Here is a 27,264-nt window from a genome sequence, read left to right on the forward strand (position 1 = left end):
AGAGAAGGTCATTACATAGAATTACTAACAATTATTCAGCTTTTAAGTGTTTTTGTTTAGTTAACACATTTTTAATGCATAGTAGAGTGTTGCATTTCTGGAGGAAGCTTGCATAGGTGACAATACAAGATGGGCTGCACTTAAAATTCTTTACGCAAAAGCTTCATATTCCTATTTCTTCTCTCCTGAATCTGCCTTTTAATAAAAAGTTATTATACTTACTTATGTTAGGAAGCCAAATTTTCTGTTCCATCATGAGCTGACAGCAGAGTAGAGACTAAAGTAAATGTATCTATATCTTCTTCATTCCATCAGTCTAGGTGGAGTTCCTCTCAACATGGTGTTCAACCAAATCTCAACCAAAGAGACTTTTGTGTGCAGAAGCTGTTTTGTTCTGTAAGACCTACAAGAAGGCAATAGAAAAAATGAGTGAGATTTCCCCCGCACCTCTCCCCGATAGAATTAATGGCATCTGCACAAAAGCTATGAATGACAGGTATGTTTTAAATCTGTAGAATTGAGTCTGTTCTTTGAATACTGAAGCCTATCTGACTTCAGAGAGATGCCTACCAGCATGTAATTGCTAAACTTTTGAATGGTATCAGCTGATGATCAAACCACTCTAATACAGATAGGGGAAATGCCAAAGTACGTGGGCACTTAATCTACAACTTAAATTATCGCTTACCCAGCTTGCCCTTCTGCACAGGCACTAGCCACAGCAATATATGGGTGTAGCAGCTCTAGTGGGGCAGTATGATAGTAGTTACATTGGGCCCACTCCGGTCTCCCTACACTGTTGCAAGTCTGTTTCATAAACTGACCGGGTTAAGTATACTTCTACCTACAGTGATGACACAAGAAATTTAGGCATCTGTTTTCAAGTGCAATCTGCAGGAATTCTGTTTAACTTGCTCATTCATCCAAAACTGGGAAGTTGTTGGTTTTGTATGCCTTTGAGCAAATCCTGTTAAATTATTTAGAGCTGGACTGCTTATACCTGCTTCCTGAGTGAAACACACTGTTTCAATTTTTTTTTTTATTAACTCATTTGAGTGAGTTTCTATCATACCTGCTAAAAAATCTGGCAAAGCAACTTGAGAATAACCCATAACCTGTCTGCATTTTTCTCATCTCAGGCTGGTACTCCTAGACTTTATGTTTGGGTGAACTGAAGGTGTGGATCACAGCTCGAGAAGTGCCAGCAAACTCCGCTCCTTCAGCAGACTTGTATTAAAAGGTGTATAGGAAATCTAGAATTGTTAAAAGTCTTAGTCAGGTAAACAAACAAAATGGTTCTTTGCTATATTCATTGCTAGCTTATAGCCATGAAAAACAGTTCAATACTGCACTTAGCCTGTATTTCCTCATTTCAGAGATTTGGTTTACAAATGAGCACATATGATGACTCTATTCACAGTTTCCTTGTGATACAAGATTAAAAGCTAAGATAGCACAAAAAACTTCAACTGAGGGCAAAAAACCCGCTAAACTAACACTTGGTAATTTATTTGCTATTGCTATGAAAGGCCTTGCTATAGTATGAGTTGCCATGGCCCTACACCCTTAACTTATTGCCAAATGGGAGGTAATATAACCCAGAACAGACAGAAATACAGCTAGAAATCTCACCTTAATTGGTAATTAAATTTCAGTTCTGTTGAGCTGTTATACAATTGTTATAACTGGAATAAGCTATGATTGACTAGTTCAATTTTTTTTTCTATAGTTCCAAGTTGCATAAATTACTTCAGTATAGATTATATACCAAAACAGTAAATAAGTGCTGGTAAGTACGCTGCACTTTTTATTCTTTTTTTGAAATCTAAAGCTTTTCAAACTCTTTATACACAGTAGTAATAACTCATACCTCATTGTCCATGTGAAAAAGCTGAAAGATGGATTAAGGGGTTTAACCAGTGATAATGTTGGGATGTAGCCTGTGTCCAGTTGATGGATTAAAGTTGTGCTTAGGACACAGAATGATGGCTGGACCTCAGCTACTTGGCGGTTCTGCAGGGGTAAAAAAAAAAAAAAAGAAAAAAGCTACTTTTTTCCTATATTTATTTTGGGGGGAAAATGAAAGTATGAGAGGGAATAAGTACTCAAACAGAAGAATAAATAAATGGGTTATTACCATTTTTTTAAAAACCATTAAAGACTACAGAGCTGAAGGGAGTGGTGGGGTGGTGGTTTTAGGAGACAAAATAATAGAGCTCTGTGTGCAATGAAAATATATTCTCCTTTCTAACCCCTCTAGAAGACAGCAAAGCAAAGGTCACTTCACAATTTAGAAGGGAAGATATGTACAAAACAGAGAATGACTTTTAAAAAATGCTCAAAATAATATGAAAATTGAATTAGGGAAGGTTGTATCAGACTCAATCTATTTCTCAGTAAGCTAAAGAACAGTATTTTTTAAAACCTTTAAAAAACAAAAAAGAAAAACTCTGCCTCTGTTTGCTTTAAGTGAGACAGAATCCTTTTGAGGTTGGCTGTCAGGAAAGGATGTGTGGTAGTGGTTGATGGTGGAGAAGAGGAAGAAATCATTGTCTTGGGCCTTAAAACAACTTCACTCTGAAATCTCATTTCAGCAAAGGTATATATATAAGCAATCCTGAGCTAAAGAAATGTACTCAAGAAAGAAAGAAAATAAGACTGCCTAATTAAGCCAAGGAATATTTGAACACACAGGGATCTTAATACAGGGTCTTAATACTACTGTATGTATGATACCCATATTTAAATTGTGCTGATGTCCAATCAACAAATGCACAATCTCCCAACTCCCATTCCTGACTTTTGAGCAGGAGCTTGTAATTCCAGGTTATTCAGTTGATCTCTAGTTCCTAGGACTGAATGTCAGTCAGTGGGAATTGTTACAGACTCTACTAATACTAATTTATGTCTATTACTCCAGCTAAGCATATGGCTTACTCTTTTCTACCAATACCTACTAATACCACTTACTGCTGCTCAGCGATACAGATTCTCTGTATCTGCATATACTGAGTTCAAACTGTTACATTTAACAATTATTTTATACTTTTATCTAAATAGTAGTAGAATAGAAGTAAAGCAAGCCCCCCAGATCCAAATGTTACTGCCTGCAACATTTTGTCCTTATGCCCACCAGTAGAAAAGTAACATAAATGATACCCACAGTAGCATTTGCAATTGGACTATATGCACCTAAAAGCATGTAAACACAGTATTTTGCTCCTGAAAGAAGAATGAAATATAGCAGCCTAATCTCTGTAGATAAGAGTAAACAGCAATTCTTGCATTTTATACATAATTTTAAAAGAGCAAATGCTCTTACAGCACAAGTAGCCTTGTAACATTTAGATGTGCCAATAAATACACTAGAAAACAAAACAAAAAAAAAAAAAAACCCAACCAATTTCCTATCATCTATTGCCACAGAATACTGTTCCACACTCTGCAAGATATGAAGATTACGTCCTTTGAAAATATTGCAAGTGCTCTACTAGTATATCTTACACAGTCTTGTCATGGCAGTCACCATCAAGTAAAAGTTCCAATCCAAAGTTTTAGCTTTTTATAGTTAGCAATTCTAAAAAAAAAAAAAAAAAAAAAAAGTGCAAAGAAAATAAAAAATTAACTTTGAACTAGTAGACCAAATACATGCCAAAGTGAATAATTCCCATTGTTAACATTAAGCCTGCAAACTGATCTACTGCACACTAAAGATAAATTAATAGAATTAAAAGTAACAGAATTAAAATTAAAACCCTAGTGAACACGAGTAAGCTCCTTTGTAGCTAGTGTTGGACTGCAGTGTGGGGTCTATTGATTGAGAGTCATTATCAACCTTTTGAGAAGGGACAAGCTGAAACTAAATGCAAAACTCCGCATCATATCACGTTTTGTTTGGGACAACAATTTGTGTTCAAACCCATACTTGAAACTAGAATAGGCAAGTGGAGGACGGCAGAAAGCAGGTGGATGTGCCAACACACGCATTCCACAGGCTACAGGCGTGTGGCTGCTGAAGGCTGCTATGAAGATTATGTAGAGCTATGACACTAGCTATTATACCAGGCCAGAAGCAACGAGTTTAGGAACCGCAGGATAATTCTTACTTATACTAAAATAGCAATAATGTACAAAGTGCATTTAACACATAAGCAAACACAGGTCTGGACACTTAGAAAAAACCAGTTAGCCCTCTTCAAATCTCCCAGAAAAGCCTGAGTAAAGTCTATTTTTACATATGCTGCTCCTATAAATAATAATCAACAAACAAAGCAAAAGTTTTTTGCCCTGTCACTTCATCCTTATAGACTGCAAACATTCTCTTTTTCAGGAGCCTGTCTCTAAACTGTAACAAGAGCCTGACTGGAAGTTCAGATCTGACAGCCCCCTGTTTATAATTAGAATTATTATCTATCATCCCACAGCTGTATATTTTTAATAACTTTTACAACATACTGCTTAAATGAAGAATTTAGATTCATCCACGTGGGCTTCATGCTTCATTTGAGGCAAATGACATATAGGATTGCTTTTTAAATTAAACTTAGTTTTATCACTACCCAAAATAAAAATGTGCACACTAAATTGTAGAGATGTTTGCAACTACCATTCCTAGTGACTATTTCAAAGTTTTCTTCCCCTCAACAAACATCACCACTTTCTAAATGAAAACTGTTACAAAGGGAAAATATCTTCCGATTAGTGCTAACTCACATAAAGCTTAATACAATTTTTAATGTGAATTTAACAGAATATAAATACAGAAAAATCAAAGCCTCTAAAGCATGTTTTCTGAAAAAGTGCTTGCACATCATTGTTAATTCCTGATTTAAGACGATCAGGGTTTTCTGGAAATTCAGGTTGCACAGTCAGGGACAAACCAAAAAAAGCCACAAAGGGGTGAACATGGGTGCTGGGGTCCCTGATGCTGTCTGGTTAAAGCAAGTTTTAATGGTAAGTGCAGTCACCTGGGATGCAGGCAATCTAAACCAAGTTTTTCACTGCACAAGCTAGAATTGCCCAAGAATGCAAGCCTCCTGCTTCTTAGTCTAAGTTAACAATGTTCTCTTCTGTCTGACCTAGAAGAGCATACTCTTCTATGGAGAGAAATGGTTTGAAGTTGCCAGTGGGCCTGTGGCCAGAGTTTGGGGCAGAGTTTAGGAACTAATCCTAAAGTTCTACAGCAAATATATACATAAGGACTGCACAAATTCTTGAAGTAGAAAATAAGCTTGAATACAGGTATGTAGTTGCTTACTTCCTTACCTTGATATTTGCAAATGAAACCTGACAAATGTGCCTGTAGCAGAGAAAGGGCTTCTGAAGGTCCTCCATGCATTGGATAGGGTTTCCTGTTAAACTGGCAGTGTCTTTGACAGAGTGCAGTGAAGTCCATGATCATCAGGTCTATTCCTTCTGAAGAAGGGTAGTCACAGACTGTTGCTCCATGTCGTGACAGTCCATTGTACATGCAATAGCTTTGCATATAAATATATAAGAAAACAAAATACTGAATTAGTAGGGAACAACAATCTTCTGATGTTACAAAAAGTACATTGCACTGAACAGAAATACCTATCAAAGAGATTAATTTTAAACACAATGACAAACATGATGAGAAAAACATTGATGGGTATATTGGATTTAAAGTAAAGAAAAAAAAGTAGAATGAATTATTTTGCGCCTATTTTTATAAATGTGCTACAGAAAGGTTTAAAATCAGAGTATTTTTACCTTTCATACCTTTGTAGACTTAGACTAATGATAATCACTTTGTCCCCTAAGTTTCACTGGATGTAAGACCTTAAACATCAGTGAAAAGCTAGGAACACAAATACTTGATCATGTTTTACTTAGCTAACCTTGAATATGAGCCAAATTTGTGCATATAACAGAGCTCAAAAGCGCATTTGGCTAGGTTTCCCAGAAGGATCTGTGGCCATATATTCCACAGAATAGTGTCCATAGCCCAACTTGTTTCTGTTACTCACAAGGGACTCCCATCTTGTGATACCTAATAGACTCCAGGAGCTGTCTTCAAGCACTAGCTTCTTCCATCACCTTTCGGGCAGATGATGACAGTATGAGTTTCCTTATTCAAGGGTCTCTCAATATTTTGTGGGCAGATAGATAGTCACCATGGATATTTCAGAACCTGTGACAAGAGCAAAATTAACAGTGAGATGACTTGGAAAATCATAATAAAGTTGTATTACTCTTCTGTGGTTTGTAATACAGTACAGTGATATTGCCTTGCTTTTCATATTCACATCTCTCTCACAAAAAGTATCTTAGTTTAACGTAATTGTGATGATACACTTCATCTAGATGATGCGATGGACAAACTACAAGAATTTAGAAAGTTAGAATATCAAGTCCTTCAAAATGTTCATAGCAACTACCTGCGGTAAAACTATTTCAATTTCAGGTAATTTCAAGGTTTGGACTCTGACCCAAACAGTCCTTTCCAGCCCAGGTCTGTATTTGCTACAAGGTATGGAAAATGTTTCCATTTCTTTTTTGACAGTGGAAAATGACAGTAGCTATTTTTCGTTTCCATTTAAAGCTAATTACCTCTTTTTTTTCTTATTATTTGCCACAGGGACTAGTTTACAACAGTCAAGAGTGCTGTAAATAGCCTGCCCTAACTGTAATTAAAAAGCTGATTAGAATGATCTGTAATTGAAATACAAGAAATTGTTAATGAAGAAAGTTGAATCAAGAAACTTTCACAGGAATAAGAAAAATATCAAAAGCAAAAATGGAAACATTTTAGCACCAGAATCCTGGAAACGTGTTTTTGTTGCAGACAATAACAGCACTACATAGTTATGTTATTTCATTATATAACAGAAAAAAGCTTTTTTTAAAAGTCATGTAATGTGTTTTTTTTAGAAATAAGAGTGCTTAAAGTGGTAAAATATGGTAAAATACACTTTTTATGTGAGTTCTAGCAAAATATTTTCAGTTTGACACCTTACTCTCTTTCCCACCACCTCAGACCTCAGTACTTCACTAGCATTGGCATGATGGGGTTTTTTTCTTCTAAATAAAATCCTCCCCTCATTTCTTAGTATTCACCAAAGACCAGCACCCAGCAGGTATCCACAGCCCTGCGAGATACTTTTCCTTCCACCAGCTCTCTCCAAAGGTCTTGGGAACTGGAGGTAATACTGCTTCAGGCTAGCATCTTTTTCGCAATCCCACCAGCTGCGCCGGGACCACAGAAGGAGCGCAGTAGGCCAGTCACTAGCACTCACTGTCTTTCCGTTTCAGTTGAGGTACACTTGGCAGAAGAATGAAGGAAGCAAAACCTCAGAGAGTCTTTAACTCACACCCATTTCCTCAGTAAAGTTGTTCTGGCACTGGGGAATAAATGGCATTGCGCCTTCCTGCAAGGAAGAATGCACTCAGCTGGTTTTCTGGCTGTACTCTCCTCACTGTGCTGTGGAATCTCTGGCCTTCTCCTCAATCACTCCTTGTTTATGCCTTTTTAATGCTGTTGAAACAACTGAATGGAGAAGGAATCCCCATCAGTTTCTACATCCAGCAGCAGCTGCAAGTTGAAAGCCAGACAAATCTAAGAATTCATCATATTTCTAATCCAGCAGAAGCATAAAATAAATAAAGCATAGAATTACTAAACATGCATAGATGGTATGACCACTCTGTGAGCCAGTGGCAATACTGCAAATACACAAAGACAATATTAGCGTGCAAAATCTATAGAGTGGTGCTACAAAAAAAACCCAACAAACCACCACCCAAACAACTTGTGCAGATATGGAGTGTCGGTGATTTAAGAATTCCAAAAAGAGTCTCCTAGCATTGCAAAAGAATTGTACTTCAGAAGAAAATTGCATATCCCTCTATTTACAGACATTCTTCACTCGCTTTCCAGGCACACACATACTGATGAGAGGAAAAGTTAAAAGGGAGCCTGAGGCTTCTTCCATTAGCATCAGTGGGCATGATCCATACCCTTAAGAGAAGATAGGGTAGCAACTTTACACATTCATCTCTTTTTCCTTTTCCTTTCTTAACTCCCCTGGCCCCTTCTTTTATTTACAACATAAGGCCCCTTCTTTTATTCACAACATAATATCATCTGGCTTTAACTACAGTGATTCTATATGATGAACTCCTTAACCATCCAGCCCAGTGCCCTACAATGGGTGCCAAGATAAAGAAATCATTCCTATTTCTGTTAAAGCAGTATTTACTGTAGAGTTTAAATACTATCTCCTGTTTCTAGACAAGTTCCCATAGACTTTTAAGTGGTTTAAATAAGATGTCTAGATCAGCCTAACTGTCTAGAAGTGAGCACGATCTTTTTAAAGGTTGAAAATACTTTCTTTTTTAATAATGTCTCCTTTGGTTGCAGCTGAAAACAACAATATAAGAACATAATAAGAACGACTAGTCTAAAAATGGTTCACTCTGAACTGTAACTAAATTGTACATAAATTGTACGGATTTGGATTAAATACATGTGGATGTGCATCATTAAATTAAAAAAAAAAAAAAATCAAGCTTTCCCTGCTTGATTCCACCTAGCCCTTGAATTAGTACTGCTGTCACATTCATAAATCAGCAACATCTATGTAGTTTACCCGTGGAACTCCTTTTTGGCACGTTCCATTCACCAACTTCTTAACAACCACTATGAGGCCATAGATTTCAACTAATGCACTCGATTGCATTTGACCAGCTGACCCTGCAGCCTCTGTGTTCTTCATAACTTTCCTATGGGTTCTGCACTATCTTTGTTTGAAGTCCTATACATTTCTTCCAAAGCATTTATTTGGAGTAGCCACTGAAAGTTTATCATCATCACCTACATGCAGAAAAAACATCAGATTTTAAAACTGACAATAGGAGTGTGTCCTCTAATCAAGGGCATGATAGTTGTGCATACTGATGGACAGGCTGTGTATTTAGCAAGATACACTTAAAGAATCATAGTTTTCTTCCAAGTCGCAAATAATTGACATTTACTGGATAATGTGAGTTACCACAAAGGGAGAGAATGTGTTCTGAAGTACATTAAAACACACAATAAAAAAAATCAAATTAACAGTGCTTTCAGAAAAAACTAATACCCAAATTATTACCTTTTCCAGGCATATTGTATTATGTTTCTAGGCCCACAATGAACTTCCATCACAATGAAAGATGTGATGTATTAAAATCACTATATGTACATCTGTCTTCAGGGTGCAACTGGAAAGAACAGAGGAGTACCTGGCAAAACTGGGTTCCACTGTTGCTAAAATTAGAGGATTTTTTATTATTGCTGCCTCATTGCAGTCATCTTCAGGATACTGTAGTGGATCTCCTTTTCTGGACCCAGTGTGACTTTGAACTGTCTAGATATTGCACTGCTGTTTGATAATTACAGGTTCAAGATTACACTTCATTGTGCAAGAATGATGTTTAAATTTAAAGGACAATCCTGGCAGATATTACTGTATCATCATCTTCATGCTCTATTTTTCAAACAATGCAGTTCAAGGGATATACTAAAGATACATGAAATATGAGCCAGTATGTTCTTTCGAATGCAGAGGAAGGCCAAACAGACTTTTTCTGATGTATAGTATTGTCTTTCAGTATAAAAAGCTGTTTAAAAATTGAGAACATGAGATCTCTTCAGTAACAAATAGATGGTGTGAGCAGCATGTTCTCATCTCAGTGATGGCAGAAAGCACAACTCAGCAAAAAAGATCTTGCTTCTCACCACTTGCTTTGAACTTGTCATTTTATTTCTGCAAGCTTTCTTCATCATCTGTAAATACTTAGCGTGGCCATGTGATAGGGAATTACAATATTATATCCCCTCCAACTATGTGTCATTAAAATTATTCCGCTTTGCTTTGAGATTCAAAGTCAATTCATCTGCAGATTAGTTTAACTGCCTCTGAAGTCTGCAAACACAAGAAGATGTGAGCCTCAGACCTGAAGCCTGCAATGGGAGTGCAACAGAGGTGCACCTGTCCTGCCAGAGCTTCAGAAAGCTGTAGGCAGGACCTGAACTCTCAGAGCTAAATACTTAGGACAAGATCCATTTTTACCTGTCAGTTCAGGGAAGGTCTGTGACCACCCAGCCATCTTGACAGTAAACTAGTTCAGGTATCCTTTTTAGCTGACACTGTCTGGTGCTGGATTATCCTCCTATTCTTTCCTGTAAGCCATATAGGAACATTTGCAAGAGAAGAGCTCCTTGAGACTTCCAGCTCTCATGTGAATTTGAACAGAGTCAAACATATTCTGGTCCTCTTTTGTTTAAATATTTAGTTTATCTAGTTTTCTTGCCTCCTTTGAGTCTATCTGGGCTCTCTTCTGAGAGCCAAGATGTTCTTTTCAACATCTAATGTCTTTTTTTAAAAAGTTCCTACGGTACCCATCAGCAAGTGCCTCATACACTGGCAGTTTACCACAATAGCTATTCCAGACTAGTCATTCCAGAGGTCCCCTTGTGGACACCGTTCCTCCAGAATAAGAGAGGGTTGTATGTTTTTTTCTTAGCTTGCTTTATTCATGTTGGAACAAAACATTTTAACTACAAATAATTTTTCTGGAATATCTACTCTGGCAAATTTCCAAGCACAGTCAGCCCATCAGTAGCTAATGGGGAAGAAAAATATAAGGCTCTCCAAGACTCCAGGGCATATTTTGGATCTATAAATCAGCATACCCTATATTAGGTCCTTGAAGAATCTTTGTTTAATAATTTTGTGCTAAAAATTATTGTTCTTGTACAGTTGCTACATGACTCCATATCTGGTATGGCCCACCATTCAGCAAATAGCCATGATTGATAGTAAAAATGTACTGTAGTAGCTTTTCATTTTTCTAGACAAAGAAAGTGAAGATATCTGGGTTTGCTGAAAGGCACAATGAGAAAAATGTTGCAGAAAGCTTATATTTAAGCCTTCAAGAACTGTGTCACTAAAAATCTGTGTGTAGGTGTATGTGTATTTTACGAATGCACAAAAGCACAGAAATTGCAACCAGTGTTTGCAAGAACATTAAAGAAGGCTATATACTCAAGCCAGTTCCCCAGTAACTTTGGCTTTATTCCCATGTAACTCTTCTGAACTCAATATACTTCAGTGTATCTATCTGACATCAAAATCTTCACCCAAGAGGCAGCCTACTTGGGAGACAAAAAAACCAAACCCATTCTTTTCTCAATTTAGGTCATACTTATTCAACATGATTTTCTATAACAGCAACTGAATGCGTTAATCAACAAGCTTTCAATCAGCAAAAAACTCTAAGCAATTAAATCCGTTGAAATTTTCAAGACTGCCTTACCTGTGCAAGCTTCCGGTATATGATGCTTTATCATTTGTCAGGCTTCATCCAGATGAGAGAAATATGTCATATAAGGTCTGACAGAAATATGCCAGACCTCCACTCTGGTAGAAATCAGTGCCCTTCATATGGAACAGGATGCAGAATTGCTGCTGTTTGTTCATTTTGCTGCTGGGGTGTCCATCAGAGGTTTGTTAGTACATGAAAGATCAGGTTCTAAATTGAATGGCAATAAAACAAATGTTACAGACTAAACTCCATTTCCATCACTCCAGAAGAAATAGAGGCACTAAACTCCCCTCTAAGAAATTAATCTGTTTAATCTTTTTTAAAGTTATTTACTGCATGACAGTTTCCAAATATTGAGGAAATAGTGAAGGAAAGAATTGTTTATTTTTAGAACAAATTGAAGTTATTCACTAAGAAATTATTTTGCCGGGAGAGGTGGTGATTATTTTTAAGACACTATGATAAAATATGGAACACAAAATCAAAATTCGTAACACTCATCAAAAACCACAGAACTCAAAAAGCAAAATTCTGAAATGCTAAAATTTCCCATATTCCCTTCTCTCTGGTCTTTTGTCATTATAGCCAACATACCTTGTTTATTTTTCCCTGACATTTTCCTTTTGTCAACGTGTAATATAATTTCAAACTTGGTAGATTAAATGTATTCTCATCACAGATGCTTTAATTGCTGGTGCAGATCCCTGTTTTTAAATCCCTGATAGCAGTGTAAATTTATCTTATAACACAGCCCTATCTACCATTCATATCTGCTTTAAATGCAGACTCCTACTTTCCTACCAGCTGTTTTCCTCATGTTCTAGAGCCATCTTTCAAAGGCTTTGGATAGATTTTCTTTTTCTTAACTTCCTTCAAACCACTATTTAAGCTTTATGATGAGTCTTTAACAGCAGCGTTGAATGAACTCTAAAGAATCTTGCCTCAGTAGTTCATGTTACTGCCCACAGCTCCAGCCCCAGCTGCCCTCACAAAGTTGACTGATCTCCCACAACACTGGCCTCTCAGCAGCAAAACCATATTATCAGTCTTTCTGTGCTATTCCATTTATGCACTGGATATAACAAGGCAGATCTACTGTGTTGGTTAACTCCTTCTAGTGAGTATCCTGTCCCATTTCAGCTGAAAAGCAGCTAATGCCTACTTTGTAGTTTGTCTTAGTTATTTTAGCATTATACAGTACACAGACTTGCAATTAAACAGGTTATTTAAATGTATCTAATTTCTGATAATAAGGAAGATACATACCTCCTCAATGGCTTTAAACAAACACCTCTCCCAATTTATATAGTACTCTTAATCTGATAACAGTTAACATATATAATGATATGCATGTAACACCCTTCAAGAGATAACAGCAAACTGTCCTAACATCTTTAATAACATCGTGGAGTTTCTCACCATGAGCAATATTTTGAGATTTTTATCAAAAAATCTTGAATATAGCATTCATATTTTAGGCAAAATAAGACAACTGTGGGATGGTTTCATGTTTTCTGATGCCACACAAAGCAAACAGATGCTTTAGGCTTTGTCCTTTTAGCCAGTGCACTCAAATCCTTAAACCACTTCAGGTTTATATTCAATTTGCAAATCATGCTTTTGTATTGAAAACACTCCTCTGTCTACTCTCAGAAAGGAGAAGAATTTGCTAGGATAATTTTTGCAATAGAAATTTTTTCCTTTCAGACAGGTTCAAACAACATAGCCCTTCCATGACTCCAAACTTTTTTTCCCACAGCCCAACCCAATCAGATTAAAAATATTTTTCTTTATCTGATCACACCAGCACTAAGATTTGTTAGTGTCTGTGGTGCACAAGCCGCAAAACTCCAGTTTCAATTCTAGCACGTCTGTGCCAGTATTCTTCTTGGAAAGGTCTCCAAACAGCTGAAGTTTACTCTTGTTGTCCCAGTAACATAACTACTCAGACTAGTCACTAAGAACTTGGTCCAGATCTCATCCCATTGCAAAGCAGCAGTGTCAGATTGCTGATTCATGCAGCTAGGTTAGGCAAAAAGTCTCCATAAAGCTATCCTTCCAAAGGAACCGATACACTCTGTCAGCTAAGGCAGGCAGGACGTTTACTTTGACCTACTTATAAATCTTTACGCCTTCACCTTCTTCCCATGATTATTATATCCAGTATCATAAATTACATTATTGTTTAGCTATAGGCTGACATTTCTGTTTCTTTCCAGTGTTGTTCTGAGCCTTTGTGATGATCTCCTGTTTCTTCTTTTAGGTGTCTAACTGAATCCCTATACTATTACATTTGCTTTGTGTTCAGCTACATATTTGAAGTGCTGAGAAGTCATCAAATTGTAGCCTGCTGTAATGGAGAGTCCCAAAGGCCACAAGTTTGTATTCTGCCTGTTTCTTTAAATTAGCACAGAAAAGTACCAACTGTTGGAAAAATACCTGACATAGCTATATTTCAAATTATATTTTTTAAAAGAAGTGAAAATATTCCCTTTCTTATTTATTTAATTATTTTTACTCTGTTCATACAACACAGCCCTTTGGATGTTTTTGTTCTCCCCTACAACAAAGTGCCTATTATTGTATCTCTCTATTTCTCCCCAGAATGACAAATATCCAACTATGGACACAGGAATGCTAGGCTCTGCTTACAGCTTTCTTCACGTTACCTGCAGAATGTATACTTAACAAAACTTGCTGGCACATTGCTGATCGCGCATGAAAAGCATATTGGTGAGGCTATGTATTCTTAGTCACAAAAAAACCCAGATGGTCCCTATACTTTAAATTGATATATAAAAAAAATAGAGTTCTTTCCAGCTTCAAAGATACAGGATGAGCTTATCTGTCACACTATTCATAGGGGTTAGGTAGTTGTATGTTGAAGCCATGCATAATACTGAAAGTAGAGTGAAGATGACTTGTCCACCAAAATGAAAATATAGATGAATTTGACACTGTTTTTTTTCAACCCATAGTACGGATATTATTTTTTTTAATTTATATGTGTGAAGTAAAGAAAGTAAAAACTGGGGGAAAAAAAATTACATAGACATCAGAAGCTTTCTCCAAAGCTAGAACTTCTCTTAAGAAAGATAGTTCTGTTGCCTGTCATGTATTTTTGTGAATTCACTCTTTAATGGCTGTTTTCCTTCTCACTGACAGCAAAAGAGTGTAAACTTTGAACAGTGACTGTAAATTGCTCTGAATGCTCTCCAATTTTTGTCATTACTTCAATTCCTTAAAATGTATTAACAACAATCTTTAGAGGACACATTGCAATTTCAGCAATCCAAATTCAATGTTTGACAAAAAGCAACAGCAGCCCTGGGGGCAGTATGGTCCCTAAGCTAGAGATTTCCTGATTGCTTGTCTCAGGATGATCAGGAACAAAGGGTAGAAGGCCCAGGGGCTGGAGGATTTTCCTCCAAACAGATGACTGAGCTACTTCACCTGGAAACAGTATCACTGCCTACAACTGAATGATATATTTTAGGTGGTCTTAGAATTTTTCATTCTTCCCCCTGCCTCCCCCATGTCAGATAAACCTTCTAGGGTGAATCATGCTGCATGTAACATAATGAGTTACTAAAGACAAGAAACTGCAAATAAATGTTTTTCTTACATTGAGTTCATATGTATTTTGTTGGAAGAGTTAGAAAAAGGAGTGTTTGATACTTACTATAAGTTTGATAATTAGTGTTTGAATTACTGTGTTTCCTTACTGAAGTCACTTCCTGTTAAGCAGCCAAACTAGTTTTCTAAAATAAATGAGAGAACTTCAATAAGCCAGTCAGCTTGGCTGTTCACAACTGGTGCAGTATCGTTCTGACTAAGGAAACCTATGTTATTGCTTTACTCCTAAACAATGTGTACAAGCCAACTAAAAACATTATGAATTTATGGTAGCATTCAGATGTCTACATTCAAAGACATAAAACCATTTACAGCAAACCACTGTCACCTTAACCTTTGTTTTTATTTTCCTCCCCAAAGTGAAGTCCTGCTCAAGTTTGGCAGGTAATAAATTGTATTTTCATAAAATATGTTTAAAATACAGGTACATATAAGAAACCCCAAGAAACCACAACTTCCATCTGAAATTCACAATGAAATAAGCATAAGACTATTCCCACAGAATTTAAAAAGCAGGTTAAATGATGATATCTATAGAATATAAGGCTAAGTAGTGCTAAATATGTTTGTAGGACGTTTTAATACACCTGAAACCAAAGAGAACATGCAAACTCCAAACATCTGAAAAAGCTCTTTGGAAGTCCTATTAAAACCATTCCTGATGTTTTATTGGAAGTAGTTCTCATCCTCAATAAAATTCTTTAATGTTCTGCAATCATGTCAATGAACTTTTGTAGTCATGCTTTGTATTCTATAAGAAACCAAGCCAGAGGAAGTAGCTTTCTTTTTTTTCACTTTTTTAGTAACTACTTTTCAATGTTATGACCTTAATTCAGAACATTTGGTTACATTTTTAAAACTCTCATTGAATTTAGAGCAATAAGCTTGAAAATCTTCTCAAAAGTTCCAGTGACTAGAAAGCATTCTCTTTCTGCATATTAGAGTGCTTAGCTACACAAATAGGATTGATAGTCAATCTAATGCTTAAAAGCTATCAATCCTTTATGAGAACATTCTTAAATTAGTTTAAAAACTTCTGTGTTAACTGGAGATGGTAGACTCTCAAGTGGAAGTAATAAGATTTACTAATGTTCTTTACCAAATCTCCCACCCTCTTGACCCTCTCCTGTTGAAGAAAGGCATAATGGCCTTTCTAGGGATACCTCATTCACTTTGGCACAAAGTCTGAGTCTAGTTACACAGCTTAAACTACTTTAAACTTACTTACCTTTGTTGAACAAGTGACCAGACTTTGCAACAAAGTACTTAAAGAGACCATCCACATGAGCAGAATGCTCCACAGAGGGACTGCAACAACAGCAATAGCTTTCCAAGCAGATGTGTGTTTGTGAGAGTACATCATCATATTATTGCTCAGCATATTTCATTGAAGCATTCTAAAATGTTGGAAAGTCTCACTGTGTACATGCAGGGCTTTATTAGTGAGAATACAAACATCATAGAATCCTGTCCACAGCATCAAGCACAGTGATCAGACTGCAGTGAAGATAACTAGAGGTCATTGGTCACCAAAGCCCTCAACTGATTATGACTCAAGCAAATGGTAAAATAACAGTTTTTATAAAAAATATTCCCTAGTAAACAAGTGTTTCCCTGAACTAATAAAGTGATACTCCATAAAAAGAGCTGGTTCACTAGCATCAAATTTTTAGGCAGAAAACTACTTTTAAACCTAAAAATATTTATGCTGTTTGGTATAGTGGACCCAATATCAAACTGTGCATGGAAACAAACACAGACACTGAGTTTTGCACTGGAAACTGAACTATGAAGGAGGCAGCAGTATCAAGTCAAATTTGTTAAGCCTTATCCTAAAATAGCACTTACTTTTTGATGATTACTTCAAACTGGCACAAGGCTGTGTTTCCAGCTTCACCATGGGCTGTATACTGAACCCGACAAGTCCTGTACTGGAAGCAGGAGGCATTGGATATAGAAGCATCTCCGCTGTTGGCACTAATTTCAGGTTGTTCCCAGCTGACTTGTACTGGATGTGTCTTGCTGGTTATGGCGATAGCCTGTGGACAATTTGTACTGGTTGGAGGAATAATGTCAGTGGAGTTTGAGAGAGATATGATGAGCATATTAGGATGCTGCAAAATAATAAAGTATATTTCAGAAAGCATAAGGTAATGAACAAAACCACTCATAGATTTCATGTACGAATGTCTGTAGAAAATATTTCCTACTTAACCAGATTTGAAAGTGGTAACAATTTCACTGTGCCTAAAACTGTGGTGTTGCCAGTTATGAATTAGGATGTAAAATATAAAACTAATAATGAATATCAACAACCTGCAATAATGGCATCCAAGATGTATAGGGAATTCTAGAACATAAAAAATGAAAATATTCTGCAACTAAGTTCACTCTTTAAAGCAGAGGAGCACTTAACATTACGGCACAACAAAGTGATCATTCTTAAATACATTACCTTCTCACCTGAATTTTAGGCCACACTGAGACACCTTCACAAACCCTATGAATGTAATTGATTTAGACCTCAAAGTAGAAGATTTAAAGACATAAAAAGTACAGACTCTTTATTTCGAATTTTAAATGATTTTTCAGTTCAGTTGAAAGTACAGGGTATAAATTTCTGTTTATAGAATGTAATTTAACCTATGACATCATTAATAGTCTAGCACACCAGTCTGTCACTTTGTTTACTGTGGCTAAGAAAAAGGAGCCAACCCAACAACCATACAAACATCCAATGGCAATTTTCAAAATGACACCTACCTGCAATGTCTGAATTATGCTGAGACTATTTATAGAGATTTATTATACACATGTGCCTGAAGGAAACAATAATTGCAAGGTAATACTGTGCAATAAGTAATAATTACTGAGCATTGATTCTATTTTCTCCTCCCTCCTTTCGTTTACCCTCTTGCTTCCTAGGGCAAAAGTTCACAAACACAGGACTGTCCCATCTGTTTGCAAGATGACTGTTACCACTTAGGCTCTCAGCAACTTCAGTTTACAAATATTTGGCTGCAGTAACAGATGATGTGCTTTTTATTGTTAGGGGTTTTTTTCATCCAGTATGAACTAACACAAAACTGTTATTAACTCCACCTTAATAGTAATAGTCAGTGCTGAAATGAGTAGATTGTTATTTATTATCACCATTTATTTTTATTCTGTAATATTCAAAACTCCATAAAGGATCAGGACTACCTGCTGTAGGAATCTGGAGAGACACTGCCTTTACGGTAGAGTTTACAGTGTTACCAGAAAGCAAACAAGGAAACAAAAAAACCTCCAAAAGCAAACTGAAAAAAATCAGGAAAATCAGAAAATTCTACCTGATAATAAGGTAAATAATTTTTGTTACTGTATTCCAGTTAATAGTAATGAGTTGATAACGTGCCTTAGGGGAAAAGCCTGTAGGTATGTTAGCAAAATATATTGAAAAACAGAGTCATTCGAGAGGTTAGGAAGAAAGAAGTGAGAAGGATACTGTCTGACTGATGGGCATAGTAAATGATCTTACTGACAATATTTTGCACAAATTGAACCAGGGTGGCTAGGGCAGCCAGAGTAATCTGTCCATAGGTTTGTGTAGCCACTGTCTTGCAAAGCCTGTGAAATCAACAGAGCAGTACAAAATAACAGCACTGTATGATGGTGAGTTATTTTAACTGGAGAGTCATAAAAGACTGATCTCAGTTAGAATGGTAAACACTCAATTATTGAATTTCAAGACAACATGTTAACATGAGGGTATTTAAGAACATATATTGTTCATTTCTTGCGCATATAGTGGAAACATCATTTGGTGCAGAAATCATCACAGTGTTTATAAACACCAGGATATGAATCACACCAAAATAGCTTCGTTGTTATACAATGTCAGTGCAAAATAAGTTGCTTTGAAATGTCCAGGAAAGTGTCTTTAAAAGCTTTGGATCAAATTTACTGATCAGCTGATCTTACCAACTGACATGTTGTGAAAGGCTAGACATTGTGCCTTTATGTCAACCCTGTTATATTTGCATGTTGATTCCAAAGGATTTGATTCTAAATATATGTAGTGCTCAATATGTCATAAGATATCCAAAATAAGCATGGAATATTTCTGTCAAAGAATGACAAAGAACTGTACACATAATTCTGAGTATCAGTTTCAAAACTGTGTCCCTTGTAACCGTGTTGTGGATAAAACTACTGAACCTTCACAGGCTTTTAGTGACTTTATGGGAAACTCACCAAGTTATCCAATGTAAAAATAGAGCTTTACATGTCATATAAAACACTCAGCCCATTTTTTTGACAAAAGGCAGTAGAGTTTGCTAAATGGACTTTTTAGCAACTGAATTCCAGATTTTTAAATCTCAAGTACTTTAGGTGAATTTTTCCCTAGACATATGACCAACTGAACAAAAGTCAAAATGAATTTTCATTTGCTATCCTACTTAAACAAGAAAACATAATTTTATGTGATATTATTTATGTCTTTGAAAATTTAACCTGGAACATTTTGATATGATAATGTAATTCTGCTCTACCAGCCAATACCTGTATTTCAGAAAGCATCAAATGCAAGCTTTTTTGCTATTTATTCAGGGCATCCGAGACTGATCTTCAATCATCTGACAATTCCCAAGTCGTTCTTCAGAATTCATTTAGAAATGCACTTGATATCAAATAGTAAACCAAATGGAAGCCAGCTGTGGAGAAAAAGAGAAGCCAGGAAGGCTGTGCAAAAACCATGATATCTAACCTATCATTTCAGTATTTGCTTTAACAGCAGAATTGTTATACTAATAACATATACTTCTCAAACTTCGCAATTTAACTTTGGGACTCGTTTCTCTTTGTCAAAAACATTTTGATTTATTCAAACTTTGCCTGTTTGCTGAAGAAGAAATTTGTAACATCTCAAGATTTTTTTCCAGGAATGAGACGATACTTATGTTTTTTGAAATTCAAAATTATCCAACATATCAATCTCAGGAAAAAAAGATTCTCTTCACTGATTCTCCTGAGTATTCTCCTGCTTTTACTAAGCAATAAATTCCCCAGATCAATAAAATTTTTTTCTGATAACAATAAAAGAAAAATTTATAATCTTAGTTGGCAAGTAATCCAATGAATAAAAAATAAGTACAAGAATAACAGAGGTACAAAAAAGAATTACAGGATTTCATGCACTGTTACCAAGACATGTCATACATTAATATATGTGTTAATTTACTGTTTAATTAGTTACCATAGATGTAGGGAGAATAGGACTCAGATTAGTAATCTGACTGTCAGGGTAGCTGATGAAAATGGCTTCAAATGCTGGAAGGAAGAAAAGATGGGGTTTGTTTGGAACAACCCACAGTGGTAAACAAGGGATTGGAGTTAAAGATGATCTCATGCTTTGATAGTGGGGACAGGACTTGTACTCTGAAATACACACACACACACAAATACACAAAAAATGTACAGTGGGTCAGACAGAATATTGTCAGACATTGATAAACCAGAATGAGAAAATTGCTAACAACATCATCTCCAAAAATCAAAGAATTAATCATTGATTATCATTTTAAATGATAAGCACAACATTTTCCTTTGAATCATTCATCAGAAAGATTGGGAATTCTATCAGGAAGAAAAATTATACCAGCGCAACTTGTCATTTTTCACCTTTTACTAAATAAGTAATTTACATTCCTTTTTATTTTTCCATATTATGAGATCATTTCCAAAGCTTAAAATAGCTTGGCAGTTCTACAAACATTCTTCTGTTTTCTTAACATTTCCTTGTTTACTTATTACATGCATTAGGTTTTTGAACAGTGTTTTCCTGACAAATTAGTAAAAGTTTGCAATGTTCTTTAAAGGGAAGACAAGAGAGCTCCCTAGTCACACACAGTGCAAGCCAAAGGCCTCAGTTTTGGAACTCTTTATTGAGCATATCCTTAAAATGATTAATCCTATTGACCCCAGCAACAAAACTATTTGCTAAAGTGATTACTTACTAGTGTGGAAAAGATTATAAAATTGGGTCCAAAATGCTGAAGATCAAAAAATGTGAACTACTACTAGGATAACAGTAAAACATGAAATTCAATCAAATTAAGGCTCATCGATCTTATTATTTACATTGTTATTGAACATGCATATTTATGAAATATTGCAAATACATGCATGAAAATTGTTTTTTTTAAATATACAAACATACTCATTTACTTCAATTCTTTTTTTCTTACTTTTTACTTTACAAATCATTTATGTTTTTAAACCTTTTCTCTACAATCCTGATGTTTACAGCAACTGTTACAACAGGTTCATAATATAATTTTGGTAAAGCAACTCAGACACATAAATGCTTCTCTCTCATGAAATCTCTGACTAGCTCTATTCACAGATGACCCAATTTCTTTAGCAGCAAACCCCTGCTGCTTTCTGCTATAATCTATAATAACTTGATTAAATCTCAAGGTATTTTCCACTTGTAAGAAATGTACAGAGCTCTCAGAATATTATCCCTTGAGTAGTGGTTTGCTTGTTGAAACTGTTCCACTTTGCAAAAATCATGAAGAGTTTCCATAAATGTTTGAATACTTCTATTTCCAATGGAAGAGAGAGCAGATCCTAGATATCCAATAAAAGTGTTGAAAGCTGCTCTATATACTTCAGTCAATACATTTCACCTCTCTGCTCAGCATAAGATGTTTTGGGAGTGACAAGAGTTTATGATGCCATCTCTCAGAACAGCCAAACCTCACTGGTTGGGCTTTGATTTGTAAAACTAAAACCAGGAGGGCTTGGAAGCCAGAGCATAAGTTATGGAAATCACCAAAAGATTTACAGCTGGTTTGGGTCAGTGTAGTTCCATTGCAGTTACCTGATTTACATCAGATTAAGAACTTAACTGCAAAAATTGTGGATAAAAACATCGACGTATTGCAATTCAATCTTCGTCAGTATAAGATAGCATTTACTTGGCTGTTTTGATTTCTTCAGTTCTTTAACTTTTACAGCAGCAGCTCAATGTCCCACTGCACGAGTTGTGTAGGAGGCTTCTTCACATCATCTTTAAGAAAAGTTAAAATTTTAAAATTACTGGAAAACTCATAGGAACTCATATGCTGCTGAAAACAAGAGAATTGTTAAAAAAAAAAAAAAAGAAAGTAAACAAGCCAAAGGTGACTCCTCCTGCTCATGTTACGTATTAATATATACATAAGAGGTAAACATAACTTGGAACAACAGATATGAACCCTGAAGGTTTGATCACCACTGCTATAAATATAGTACTTAAAGAAATTAATACAGAATGCATGAGGTCTCTTATTACACCTGAAAAACTTGAAAGAACAATAGGAATAGTGGAACTACTCTGATTTTTTTAATAGCATTGGAAGTAATTTTAAGTATCATAATTTAGGGGATTTCTCCCTGAGGTGCTGTGAAAAGGCTTGTTTTTTTAAGAGGGCTTAGGTCATACTTTCAGAATTTCATGATACTTTGCAGCAGACACTGATTGCTGGTACTTGTACTATATTCAGCACAGCACTCACAAATCAGCTGAAGACTATGTGTGCAACCATAATGGAAATGTAAAATAATAATAATAAGGTTTCAGGCTGGATACGCTACAAAGAAGGCACACAGGGTAATTAGTCAATTGTTAAAATATTAACTTCAGTAACAACACGGCTTTGGCATCTATTGGAATTGACTAGTTAAAACCTCATTGAGTTGTGAAGAGAAAAAAACAAACACCTACCATTTCGTCAATATTAGCAATCATCTGAAGAAATTTCAAACTCAGTGGGAACATCTGAAATTCTTCTGGAATTCAGCACATCTTTCCAGCTCCTTGGAAATGTCTAAAACATCTTGGCTGTATTTTTTAATGAAATCAAATCCCCCAAATCAGAGTTTTGTAAAGTTATAAGCAGCAGAAAATGCAATTGTATAGGAAGAGTTATCAGGAAACTTTAATATGATGGGTGGTTCTATCTACCCTTCCTATACTGCAAATTTATCTATGTTTCTATCTTGCAATGAAGCCACATATGTACTATTTGTAACAAACTAATTTTTATAAAACTTAACTAAAACCAAAAAAAGCTATAGTAGAAAGTCTATTTTTAATAAAGGAAACAAATAAAGCAACTAGACTGGAGCCATTGGTTGACTGAAAAAGAAAAAAAATGCAAAGGAGATATAAAACTTTGCAGATAAAATTTGTCTACTCAGGAGAGTAATATTCAAGGTGTGGCTGGAAAAAAAAAGTATACCCGTAAAGGTCTTTACTAATTTTTACCATTTTCAGGTCATATAAATAAACTCAAGGTTTTACTGAATAATCCTAAACAATGAAAATACCTATTATTGAACAATAGAGAAAACCTCTTTGAGAAAGAGCTGGTGGCATAGGGGAGAAATTGGACTTAGATAACAACTTCATCAAAATTCAACTACTGCAGATACATTTCTAATATGGTCTAAATTCTATACAGTCTGCATGCATGAGAGAGCATTCCTAACTAGTAGCTCTCTGGCTAGTGCCATTAGGAAGACCACAGAGAGCAGTTTGGCAAATACTCTTTACACCAGTTCTTCAAACAAATACCCACATCCTCCCTCTCCAGTGCATGAGGACAAACTGGGCAGCACATCAACGACTCAGCTTTAACAACTTGATGGTCTTCTCCCTCATGTTAGGTTGTTGAAAACCTTCTTCCACATCTGTTTTTTCATTGGTTCCACAAGCAAGTATCCAACTAAACACTGAGTGAAACTTCTGCTGTTACAGGATGACCATTCCTCTCTCAATGGCAGCGAATATCATGAGGGATGGCCAGAAGTATGTTTTAAGTAGATCGTTTCATTGCAGTAACATTAAATAACATACAGAAATCTCTCTCCTCTTCATTATCATCATGGTGTAAGTAAAACTTTGCAGTCGTATTTAAAATCCATTTATAACATTCTAAGTTGTACCCACCTGCATGTGCACATACAATGTTCAGTTGGCAGTGCTTGGCTGAGAACAGTTGATGAACTAGATTCCTAAGAAAAAACCAGAACATTAAAAAACAGATTTAGGTATAGATGGCGGTGGTGAGAGCTTCTTTACATATCCTAGTATTTTGAAAATTCAGTTTGCTACCCATAGTCTTGGTACACTTAGACATTAAGCTGATGCCTGACTTGTTCAAAGTTATTTGTTCTGATCTGGGATTTTTTTTCTTAAAGACACAAAGAACTATACAATTAAGAATGTAGTTCCAATACAATATTAAACATTGAATTATTTGTATTAGACAAATATGGTCATACAAAGCCTGGCTAGAAGCCGGGTTTGCTGAAATTCAGTTATTTTACACTTACACAATAAACTATAAATGGAACTCTTTTTCCTGTCTTACTACAAAATGAGACTACAAATGTTTGGGGTTTTTTGTTTTTAAAGCAAAGAAATTCCAGATTTTTTTCTAATTTTAAACATTCTAAAAAAGGTCACTACATTGCTGATTTTGACAGAGCTAGAAATCCATTACCAGATATTACTTGTTCATGTTACTTATAATAAGGGCTCCTTCTGCTAAAATATTTCAAAATGACAAATCTAATGCTTCCTCTACAAGATTGACATAAAATGCCACAAAGCCAAAACCAGGTAAGTTCAGCTTCCATATTGGTAGAAATTCTAATTTAGGTTCATAATGCTTTGGAGCAAACTCCAGTAACAGGTTTTGTGGTTTCATATTGAAGCCTGAGAATTTCTCTACATCTAAAAGTTTTTACATGATCATGGGGAAAAAACCTATTTCAGCAGAAGTTGCTTTGCAATGCTGGGCCACTCAGACATAACCATTAAAATGGGAGTTAGAGGCAACTGAAAACAAACTCAGGAATGAACCCAGGGAAAACTATCCAAATGAATGAGAAGAGAGGTAACCATTTGCACAAAGCTAATTTTTGGATGGCAGGTGTCCTGACAACATATACAGAAAGTTCCTGAACTCAGCAGTAGCAGAAGGAAGGATTTTTCTCTTCTGAGATAATGTCCTTGAAAGGATATATTAGCTTCATATATCTTATAGTCTGCCCAATGTCCTTCCCAGTGAATTACCATTATCTCACATTTTTATTGCTACGGCACTCCAGAACTTTGCTATGGTTAATGCTGTGCAAGCACAAAACAAAAGGAGAGCTCCTGCCCCAAAAGGTTTAGTTACCATGCAGACAGAGTCTCTGCTGGCAGTCAGTAGGCCTTAGGAAAATAAATTTATAATCCTTCAAAACCAGGGGTACTTTCCTCCTTTAAAGAACAGTGAGGATTTCCCTTCCTTTCCTTTTATCATACTTAAGATACTTATGTACTAAGTAAAAAAGGTCCCAATTAAATCCCAGTCTCTACATATCTTATAGCTCACCTTTCTATACACTTTCTATGGAATTAGGAAACAAATTTCTTCTCTTCTGTGAGTTCCAGTGTGTTCTAAACATTGTTTAGTTTCATTTTTAATTTTAGGTCTTTTGTCTGTTTGTTTCTGCCTTGAACACACCTTCCTTAAGGTCAGTTGAAAGAGACAGCATTCCAGGCAGGTTTTTCCAAGTTTTGTATCTCTCAGGCTAAAAACTACCCAACTCAGCCTCCAGCAGGGCTGGAATTCTAATTCTAATTCATAATTGGAGAATTTATTTTACAGAGGTAAATTGTAAGAACATTCCTTAGGACATATATTGCTATATCACTGTGGCTGGTTTTAAAGGATGAGTTCTCAGCAGTACACACTAGACAATACTAACTCCAAAAAACCCTGACTTTTGCATCTGTATTCTAAACCATATTAGGTGACAGATTTATTTTCACTCCTTCAGACTTAGACCATGTGTTTCAGGGATAGATGTTAACAAGGGCTGCATAGGAAAGAACATCCTGTGCAGCATTTTCTGGTACTTACTCCCTGAAAAATAAATACCAGTGTCTTCTGACATGATACAGTCACTTTGATTAGGAAGAAGTATCATTCCAGCAGTGACACATTGAACCCCAAAATAATTTATCATTAATGAGTTACAGCACCAATTCCTTGAAAAAAGACCTCCATTATGATAAAACACAATTCATTAAGCAATATATACAGTGTGTATTTCATCAAATCTAGGCTGTTAAACAGGTACCCCTCACCTATTGGTCACAGAGGAGAGAAGGACAATCTCTTTTAATGCCCTGCCTGTGGAGTCAGGCAGTCTGGATTCTATTCCTAGCTCAGTCCTAAACCATTAGGCAAATCACTTCATTGCTCTGTTCTTCATCCCATAATCTGAAATGAGATAATAACATTTCTCTTATTATTTGGTCCCTTCAAAATATAAATTCTTCATGGCAGAAGCACTTTCTTACTATGTATGTATGTCTAGCTCCCCCATGGCTTTGATTTTAGTTTGGGTTTTCTAAATGTTTGCTTGTTTTACTAACAACAATGGACATATTCATCAGAGTATTCATTTTTTAAGGCTAAAACCTACAATAGATAAAGTTCCTAAATCCTTACTGAATAACCTAAATAAGGAAGAAGTAGAGACCCATGTAAGAGGTATGCAAAGTAAAAGAAGACAATTAAAAATTGACCCTCTCGTCATCAAAATAAATCACCAGCAGTTGCAACTTGGCAGTTAGAAGCATCAAAAAGGAGGGGAGTAAATCAGTGTAAATTATATTCTTGTTCTTCAGAACAATAAGGAAACAGAGATTTACTTTTAAATCTCTGGATTTAAATTTTAAAATGTTTAAATAGACCTCATTTTTTTCTTTTTCCAGGTTCTGCACCTGCTTACCCTTTATTTCTTAGTTTGTTTTAGTTCTTTAGTTGTTTTTTCCTATTCTGCAGTTAGTTTTGCTTTTCCTAACAAAGTACTCATTCAGGCACTCCCTTTTATCCTTTCATGTTTACAGATATTACAAACATAGAGTCAAATTCACTCAAGAACACATTCTCAGAATTGTCTTCATTATTTTGTTTTCTTCAGAGCATGTCTACTTTTGCTTCATATGAACCCTAAGCAAGACCTTCCTGCCTACACTGAGAACATGAAAAGGATTATGGACCCCTCAGGCTTACTATAGATACATGGGAATCCTGCTTGCTGTTAACATATTTCCATTATGGATCCTGTCAGTAGCCTTAAGAAACATTAGAACAAGCACATTAAAGATACTAGTGTCTTCTGGGGCTAGCACTCCCAATGGGAAATCTCATTAAAATTAAAGGAAGTTCCAATTAACACCTTTCTTTAAATCCTTGCTCAAGGGAT

The 27,264-nt window shown here is 35.8% G+C and overlaps 1 long non-coding RNA gene across 3 annotated transcripts in view; it reads right to left on the bottom strand.

The window, feature by feature from the left end:
• The window catches only part of LOC138685147 (uncharacterized), a 43,385-nt gene extending 17,126 nt beyond the window's left edge, over positions 1-26,259 (bottom strand). For 2 of the 3 annotated variants that reach the window (XR_011324411.1, XR_011324412.1), the window contains exons 1-11: positions 26,138-26,259; positions 23,945-24,001; positions 21,930-22,021; positions 16,813-17,003; positions 15,011-15,089; positions 11,320-11,535; positions 6,014-6,154; positions 5,266-5,477; positions 3,505-3,577; positions 1,871-2,013; positions 223-1,253 (exon numbers count right to left, since the gene is read on the bottom strand). This is a non-coding gene — a long non-coding RNA (uncharacterized lncRNA). Of the gene's footprint in view, positions 1-58; positions 1,254-1,870; positions 2,014-3,504; positions 3,578-5,265; positions 5,478-6,013; positions 6,155-11,319; positions 11,536-15,010; positions 15,090-16,812; positions 17,004-21,929; positions 22,022-23,944; positions 24,002-26,137 lie in introns of those variants that run through there. The other variant, XR_011324410.1, reaches the window with a different exon arrangement.
• Positions 26,260-27,264: the final 1,005 nt, after the last annotated feature.

The sequence above is a fragment of the Haliaeetus albicilla genome, chromosome 4 (assembly GCF_947461875.1).
Source record: "Haliaeetus albicilla chromosome 4, bHalAlb1.1, whole genome shotgun sequence".
NCBI lineage: Eukaryota > Metazoa > Chordata > Aves > Accipitriformes > Accipitridae > Haliaeetus > Haliaeetus albicilla.